A 9,632-nucleotide genomic window follows, 5' to 3' on the forward strand; every position below is an offset into this window, starting at 1 on the left:
CTTCTATTAGTAATCTCATTTCATAAAGCAAAATAAAACCCCTAACTTTTTTAAGATTAAGCACCTTTTCCTTTACTCTGCCTTTTTAGTAGAATATCAAAGCTAGTCTAGAATACAGGTCTTGTGCTTTTCAAGACATACAAGCACTTGAACCACTTAACTAAAATATCAAAAGTTCCAGGAAAGGTAAGATATTCTTATATCATCCTGGAAGCAGAGTTTTAAGTGCAGCTCTTGCAACAGGCTGTTGTAGATGAGTTTATGTGGGTTAAGGGTTGACTTAACAACTTAATGGAAGATAAATCCATTGACATTTCATAAATGCACAGAAATCACAAGACTTGTGAAGCTCATGAGCTGCAAATAACTGGAGTTGGACCCCTAGGTCATGGCATGTCTGTTTGTCATGTTCTTGTGCTTTCTTCTGGGTTTAGATTTATCCAGTATGTTCTTACAGAGAGTACTTTAATTTTTGGAGAGCCATTCTAAGACAGAGGAAAGACCTTTCCCAGGAGCATGAAGTGGTGTCCTACAAGATCATAAGGGAGTCAGTGGTAGGAAACTGTCTTGTAAGATCATAGAATTCATTTGGGTTGAAAGGGACTTTAAAGATCACCTATCTCCAACCACCCTGCCATGGGCACAAACACCTTCCACTAGCCCAGGTTGCTCAAAGCCCCGTCCAACCTGGCCTTGAACACTGCCAGGGAGGGGGCAGCCACAGCTGCTCTGGGAAACCTGTGCCGGTGTCTCACCACCCTCACAGGAAAGAATTTCTTTCTCATATCTAATCTAAATATTCACTCTTTCAGTTTAAAACTCTTAGCCCTCATCACTACACATCTTGTTCAAGAGTCCCTCCCCATCTTTCCTGTAGCCCCCTTTAAGTACTGGAAGGACACCTTAAGATATCCCTGGAGCCTTCTCTTCTCCAGGCTCAACAACCCCAACTCCCTCACCCTGTCCTTAAAGGGGAGGAACTCCAGCCCCCTGATCATCTTTGTGACCCTCCTCTGGACTCACTTGAGCAACTCCATGTCCTTATGTTGGGGGCCCAAGAGCTGAAGTCATTACTCCAGGTGGGGTCTCACAAAAGCAGAGGAGGAGAATCACCTCCCTTGACCTGCTGGTCATGCTTCTTCTGATGCAGCGCAGGATATGGTTGGCTTTCTGGGCTGCAAGCGCACACTGCTGGCTCATAGTCAGTTTTTCATCTACCACTACCCCCAAGTCTTTCTCTGCCAGCCTGCTCTCAAACAATTAATTCCTCAGTCTCTAATGATATTGGAGGTTTCCCCCACTCATGTGAAGGATCTTGCACTTGGCCTTGTTGAACTTCATGAGGTTTGCACAGGCCCACTTCTCAAACCTGTCCAGATCCCTCTGGATGTCATCCCTTCCCTCTGGAGTATCAACCACACTCCTCATCTTGCTGTCATCCACAAACTTGCTGAGGGAGCACTCAATCCCACTGTCCACATCACCAACAAATATGTTAAACAGCACTGCTTCCAGTACAGACCCCTAAGGGACACCACCCATCATTGGTGTCCACCCAGACATTGATCTATTGACCGCTACTCTTTGAATGCACCATCCAAACAATTCCCTATCCACCAAGTGGTCCATCCATCAAATCCATGTCTCTCCATTTTAGAATCAAAAATGTTGCGTGGGACAGTGTCAGATGCTTTGCACAAGTCCAGGTTTCCAGGCACAGTGTGGTTTTGCTTAGAATTAAGAAGCTGCTGTCACCTGTGTTGCTGGTGGTGGTGTCCAGCACACACACAAAAAAGAAAAAAAATCCCTCAGGATTCTTGCTCTAATCCAAATCTGGCAACAGCCTACTCAAACAAAACAGTTTTTCGCATTCCCAAATTAAGGCATTTGCATGGAAAATGACCTTTTCCCTCTGAAGTAAACTTCAGAAAATATGGATTGATAGATTTTGCTTATGTCACTTAACACGCTATCGAAAGCAACTCTCTTAAGTATTAGAGTGATGAGATGGTTCTAGAACTCATAAACAACAGACCACAGCTCTGCTTTGAATAAAATTTCCTGAACTGAAACTCGAGGTAGACAATAGGAGTTATTCAAAAGTGGCTGTTCCTCTAGAAAGTTTCTTGTAGAAACAATCCCAACTGCATGCATTATCAAAGTAATGGCAACAAAGATTCTCTCCTTCTTATTGATTTAGCTTTGCTTTTTGACCTTGCAAATACCTGCAAATATTATGTTGAAAAATAGCTGAACTCAGCAATTAGTATCCTGAATCAATAGAAACATTTCTCTCAATTGAAAAAAAAAATCTCTCTTCTTTGTTCTTGGGTTTAACCATTAGGATCACTGGATGAGAAAGGTCCTGCTGCTCCGTGCTGCACTGGAGGAGCAGAGGTAGTCATAAGCTCAGTGTGATTTCTCAGTAGCTGTGCACCATCAGGGCTGAGCAGCACTACTGCTGTTATTAAAACATGAAATTCCAGTGGCATACACCAAGATCAAGTGATGCATTTGGGCACTGGGGTCACCCTTATCTTTTACCCTGATACATTAATACCCAGCCTCCATTAATCTCGTGCCCCTGCCAGGCTTGGCCATTACTGCTGCTGACCTGCAGCCCCTCTTCGTGGGCGATGGCAGCAGCAGCTCTCAGAGGGGTGCAGAGGTACAAACCCCATTTGGAGTGCCTGAAATCCTTGGAGGATAACTGAGACAGTTGTCCCTTTCACCCTGCCTTTGCTACAGCTTTTAGTGCACGTTAGAAAAAGCTACATTTCAGGAGATGATATCCCAGGTTACTGTAGATAGTGTTATCTCCTGGAAGTGAATACACACTGCAATCTAAATTCGATGTTAATGGAGCTAACAGAGGAATTCTGTATTTGAATTGAGCCAATACAAGATTTTGAGTGAAACATCCAGGGTGAAACTCTGCACCTCTAACACCTACTGAGCTGGGACTGGAGCAACTCAGCTCTGCCCCAGAGCTTATCTTCAGCCCTTAGGGACTATCTAGGATAGTTTCAACTCCAGACCACATGCTCCCAACTCCAGATCTCTGTTTGGAAGTGTCTAACTATGGGCTAGAGGCTGCTGCCATTCCCCAAGCATTGACATTTAGTGCTATTTGAGATGCTCTGGGCTGCTGAAGACTTCAGCGTGGGGCACATAGGACAGTGCAGGACCTGCAGGAAGCCCCATGGTCTTCTGGAACAGCATCTGGTACCTGATGAGGTCCCAAGTGGCATTAGTCGCCCATGCATGTCATACTTTCCACTGACTGGAGCGGGAGCTTAGATGCCTGGCTTATACGTACATGTATATTTAAACACATAGATGTCTACAAGCCAGGGATGGATGTCACCTCTAGAGTAAGAAACAGAGAAATGGGACATAGTAATATATAATTTTGAGATTCATGTAGTGTTACTATTAAGTATTTCTTTTAAGTAGATCCTGAGGTCCTAAATCCTTGGCAGCGATGAGGTCAGATTTTATACCAGTGATGCTTAAAAGCCAGTTAGTTGTCTCTGTGGAAAGAGTTTTGGGTACCAGGAGAGCAAGGCAGGGAGCAGCAGGCTGTGACAGGGAGTGGAGAAGCAGAGGCACAGGGGTGTTTAAAAGCTTACAAGACTGAGAAATGTAAAAGCTTACAAGGTTGATCTCTCTTGCAACTGCTTCTTTGTGAGGCAACATTTAACTACCTGAACCTGAGGTATGACGTTGAGTACCCTTTCACTCACAGAGCAGAATCTGGACCCTTTCCTGTACGTGGAAAGAGTAAAGAATAACACAAGGGTGGCCCTTCAGCTAGTGATCACTGCTGCCTACTGCAAAAATGACAAGCTATGGAGAGATCAGCCCTACTTCAAGGGCAAAAAGACAGTTCTTTCAAAATCAAGGATAAAAAAATTTCAATTCAGGTCTGGGATCTGTTGATATGTAAGCAAAGCAATGTAACTATTGCACTTCTAAAACAAAAGTTGTGCTTTTTATTCTTATTTTTATTGGCCCATAGTGCATTTTAGATACTTTTTCATTACTTTTTATTCCCATTTTAGTTCTTCCAAACAAAAGATTTTTGTCCCTTTCTTTCCTCTCTAAAAGAAAAATTTATTTTCTGACTTTGCTAATATCCATTAATAGCATTTAGATGATGCCAAGCTGTTGAAGAGGGCTTTAAACTAAAGTTGCTGAGGGAGGGGAAGTTCAAACCATCCTACTCCTACCAGTTTGATGCCAGTGCCAGCAACAAATATCCAGAGCCTGGAGAGGGATCACAAGACAGAAGGAGAGCACCTGAACAGCAGCACAAAGGGATTCCAGCTACTCCAGCCAGTAAGACAGCTTCATCGGAGACCCAAATTAAATGCCTCTATTCAAACACATGTAACATGGAGAATAAACAAGAGGGGTTAGAGACTACTATCTTACTGGCATCACGAAGACATGGTGGGATGGCTCCTATGACTGGAGTGCTGGAATGGAAGGATACAGGCTCTTTAGGAATGACAGGCAGGGGAGATGAGGAGGGGGTGTTGCCCCCTATCACAGTGACCAGCTGGAGTACACAGAGCTCTACCTGGGGATGGATGAGGAACCAACCAAGAGCTTATGGGTCAGGATTAAAGGGAGGAAAGGGACAGGGGACATTAAAGGAGGGGTCTGCTACAGACCACCCACACAGCAAGACCAAGAAGAAGATGTCCTCTAGACAGATAGGGGCAGCCTCATATTCACAAGCCGTGGTCCTCAAGGGGGACTTCAAGTACCCCAATATCTGTTGGAGGGACAACACAGTAGGGCATAAGCAATCCAGGAGGTTCCTAGAATGCACCGATGATGATTTCCTTCGACCAAGAGATAGAGGAGCCAAAGAGGAGAGGGCTTACGCTGGACCTTGTTCTCACCAACAAGGAGGGGCTGGTGGGGAATGTGAAGCTCAAGGGCAGCCTTGGCTGCAGTGACCATGAAATGGTGGAGTCCAAGACCCTTGGGGCAGCAAGAAGGGTGTAGAGCAAGCTCCCTAACCTGGAATTCAGGAGAGCAGACTTTGGCCTCTTCAGGGATCTGCTTGGTAGAGTAGCATGGGATAAAGCCCTGGAGGGAAGAGGGGCCCAAGAAAGCTGATTAATATTCCAGGATCACCTCTTCCAAGCTCAGGAGCAATGCATCCCAACAAAGAGAAAGTCAGGCAAACACACCAGGAGGCCTGCATGGATGAACAAGGAGCTCCTGCACAAGCTCAAACAGAGCAAGGAAGCCTACCGAGGGTAGAAGCAAGGACAGATAGCCTGGGAGGAATACAGAGAAACTCTCCCAAGAAGCCAGGGATCAGGTTAGGAAGGCCAAAGCCCTGACAGAATTAAATCTGGCCAGAGACATCAAGGGCCACACAAAAAGCTTCTATAGGTATGTAGGTGATAAAAGGAAAACTAGGGGAAATGTGGGCCCTCTCCAGAAGAAGACGGGAGACCTGGTTACCTGGGATATGGAGAAGGCAGAGCTACTCCATGACTTTTTTTGCCTCAGTCTTCACCGACAAGTGCTCAGACACACCACCCAAGTCGCCGAAGGCAAAGGCATGGACTGGGAAAATGACTAACTGCCCACTGTAGGAGAAGATCAGGTTTGAGACCATCAAAAGAACCTGCAGGTGCACAAGTCCATGGGACCCGATGAGATGCATCCATGGGTCCTGAGGAACTGGTGGATGAAGTGGCTAAGCTGCTATTGATCACACTTGAGAACTCGTGGCAGTCTGGTGAAGTTCCTACTGACTGGAAAAGGAGAAATAGAATCTTCATTTTTTAAAAGGGGAAAAAAAGAACACCTGGGGAACTACAGGCCAGTCAGTCTCTCTTCTGTGCCCAGCAAGATCATGGAGCAGATCCTGCTGGAACTATGCTAGGGCCTATGGAAAATAAGGGGCTTTGAGCAACCTTACCTAGTGGAAGGCATCCCTGACCTTGACAGGGGGGTTGGAACTAGATTATCTTTAAAATCTCTTCTAACCCAAAACATTCTATGATTCTCTGATGTCTTATTCCTGGTAATTTATCTTTGTTTATAATTTTTCATAATTGATAGAATATTCTCAAGATTTAGAAAGCTTTGGGTTCTCATTTTCCTCTTGTGGCCAATAGATGGGTCTCTTACCTCTGATATCTCTTCTCTCTTTGATCTCATTGAATAGACAAATAGTGGAAAAACCATTCTTGAAATCTGAAACCTGAAGGATACATGTTATCCCACATCTCTGACAAACATATAAGCAAGGGACCTCTGCAGCTGTTGACATGTCAAATAAGCCAGATGCACAGGATGCTGGTGGAGACAGCAGAACCTCAGATTACAGCAGGTTTATCTTTTACACGGAGTTTTTCATGAACAAATTAAACCACTTATCATTCTAGTTTTTTCTCCCAGTGGCACCTAGTCTCCTCTCTGAGAAGGAGTTTAGAAAGTAAGGAGGTCCATTCTGAACATCATCACTCAATGGGAGACTGTCCTCTATGCCGTAAATATCAAGTGAACCTTGCCACTGAATCTTGTTAAACTGCTGCTGTAATTGCTACCAAACTTCATTAAATTGCTGGTTTATATCAATAAAAATATTACTACTTCTCTCTTAGGAGTCAAATGTATCACTCCATCTGCAACAAGTCTCCTGGAGCCTTTTCATCTCCAGGTTAACAACCCCAACAGTCTCTGCCTGTCTTCATAGGGGAGGTGCTTCCACCCCCTGATAATCTTCGTGGGCCTCCTCTGGACCTTCTTGAGCAGGTTCATGTCCTTCTTGTAGCAGGACCCCCAGAGCTGAAGTCAGTACTCCAGATGGGGTCTCACGAAAGCAGAGGGGGAGAATCACCTCCCTCCACCTGCTGGTCATGCTTCTTTTGATTCATCCCAGGATACAGTTGGCTTTCTGGGCTGCAAATGCACATTGCTGGGTCACAGTGGGCTTCTCATCAACCAATACCCCAAAGTCCTTTTCCGCGAGGCTGCTCTCAGTCCATTCTCCACACAGCCTGCATTTGTACTTGGCGCTGCCCCCACTCATGTGAAGGACCTTGCGCTTGGCCTTGTTAAACTTCACAAGATTTGCACAGGCCCAGCTGCCAAGCTTCTCAAGGTCCCTCTGGATGGCACATCCCTTCTGTTGTGGTTTCAACTCAGCCGGCAGCCAATCACCACATGGGCAGCCGTTCACCTCCCCCCTCCCCTCTCCCTGGTGAAATAGGGAAGGGACAAAAGAAGAAATTCGTAGGTTGAATTAAAAAAAAAAATTACTAATAGTAACAAACCAACAGTAATAATAGTAAGTCCAAAATGGGTAAAATGCAGCAGTGGCTTACTGAGTGTGGTGACAGGTACGCAGGCCACCCCCTCAAGGCACTGATCCGACCGCACCAGAAAATCTCACCACACCAACTGTGAAACCAAAAATGGTGTGAGAGAGAGAGCAAGTGTCCATCTATAAACTGAGCAGGACGTCACATGATATGGAATACTCCAATGATTGATTGGACCTGGCCCTCTAGCTGTGCTCACTCCCAGCCCAAAGAAAACTAACTCTATCCTGGCCAAAACCAGGACACCTTCCCTCCAGCATGTTGACCACACCACACAGCTTGGTGTTGTCTGCAGACTTGCTGAGGGTGCACTCCATCCAACTGTCCATTCCCAATACAGACCCCTGAGGAACGCCACACATCACTGGTCTCCACTTGAACATCGAGTCATTAACCGCAAATCTTTGAGTGTGACCATTGAGCTAGTTCCTTACTCACCTGTCACGACTTAGACTGGGAGCCCAGAGAGTTGTAATGGCTCTATGATACCCTTACAGAATTACAGAATTCCAGAATCATCTAGGTTAGAAAAGACCTTGAAGATCATCCAGTCCAACCATTAACCTAACACTGACAGTTCCCAACTACACCAGATCCCTCAGCGCTATGTCAACCTGACTCTTAAACACCTCCAGGGATGGGGACTCCACCACCTCCCTAAGCAGCCCATTCCAACCCTTAACAACCCGTTCTGGAAATAAATGCTTCCTAATATCCAGTCTAAACCTTCCCTGGTGCAACTTGAGGCCATTCCCTCTTGTCCTATTGCTTGTTACTTGGTTAAAGAGACTCATCCCCAGCTCTCTGCACCCTCCTTTCAGGCAGCTGTAGAGGGCGATGAGGTCTCCCCTCAGCCTCCTCTTCTCCAGACTAAACCCCCCCAGTTCCCTCAGCTGCTCCCCGTACGACCTGTGCTCCAGACCCTGCACCAGCTCCGTTGCCCTTCTCTGGACAGGCTCGAGTCATTCAATGTCCTTTTTGTAGTGAGGGGCCCAAAACTGAACACAGGAATTGAGGGGCGGCCTCACCAGTGCCGAGTACAGGGGTAAGATCCCTGAAGAGGCCGAAATCTGCTCTCCTGAATTCCAGGTTAGGGAGCTTGCTCTGCACCCTCCTTGCTGCCCTAAGGGTCTTGGACTCCACCATTTCATGGTCACTACAGCCAAGGCTGCCCTTGAGCTTCACATTCCCCACCAGCCCCTCCTTGTTGGTGAGAACAAGGTCCAGCGTAAGCCCTCTCCTCTTTGGCTCCTCTATCTCTTGGTCGAAGGAAGTCATCATCGGTGCATTCTAGGAACCTCCTGGATTGCTTATGCCCTACTGTGTTGTCCCTCCAACAGATATTGGGGTACTTGAAGTCCCCCTTGAGGACCACGGCTTGTGAATATGAGGCTGCCCCTATCTGTCTAGAGGACATCTTCTGCTTGGTCTTGCTGTGTGGGTGGTCTGTAGCAGACCCCTCCTTTAATGTCCCCTGTCCCTTTCCTCCCTTTAATCCTGACCCATAAGCTCTTGGTTGGTTCCTCATCCATCCCCAGGTAGAGCTCTGTGTACTCCAGCTGGTCACTGTGATAGGGGGCAACACCCCCTCCTCATCTCCCCTGCCTGTCATTCCTAAAGAGCCTGTATCCTTCCATTCCAGCACTCCAGTCATAGGAGCCATCCCACCATGTCTTCGTGATGCCAGTAAGATAGTAGTCTCTAACCCCTCTTGTTTATTCTCCATGTTACATGTGTCTGAATAGAGGCATTTAATTTGGGTCTCCGATGAAGCTGTCTTACTGGCTGGAGTAGCTGGAATCCCTTTGTGCTGCTGTTCAGGTGCTCTCCTTCTGTCTTGTGATCCCTCTCCAGGCTCTGGATATTTGTTGCTGGCACTGGCATCAAACTGGTAGGAGTAGGATGGTTTGAACTTCCCCTCCCTCAGCAACTTTAGTTTAAAGCCCTCTTCAACAGCTTGGCATCATCTAAATGCTATTAATGGATATTAGCAAAGTCAGAAAATAAATTTTTCTTTTAGAGAGGAAAGAAAGGGACAAAAATCTTTTGTTTGGAAGAACTAAAATGGGAATAAAAAGTAATGAAAAAGTATCTAAAATGCACTATGGGCCAATAAAAATAAGAATAAAAAGCACAACTTTTGTTTTAGAAGTGCAATAGTTACATTGCTTTGCTTACATATCAACAGATCCCAGACCTGAATTGAAATTTTTTTATCCTTGATTTTGAAAGAACTGTCTTTTTGCCCTTGAAGTAGGGCTGATCTCTCCATAG

This window comes from Athene cunicularia (genome assembly GCF_003259725.1).
Source record: "Athene cunicularia isolate RWA chromosome 2 unlocalized genomic scaffold, athCun1 chr2_part1, whole genome shotgun sequence".
In the NCBI taxonomy this organism is placed as follows: Eukaryota; Metazoa; Chordata; class Aves; order Strigiformes; family Strigidae; genus Athene; species Athene cunicularia.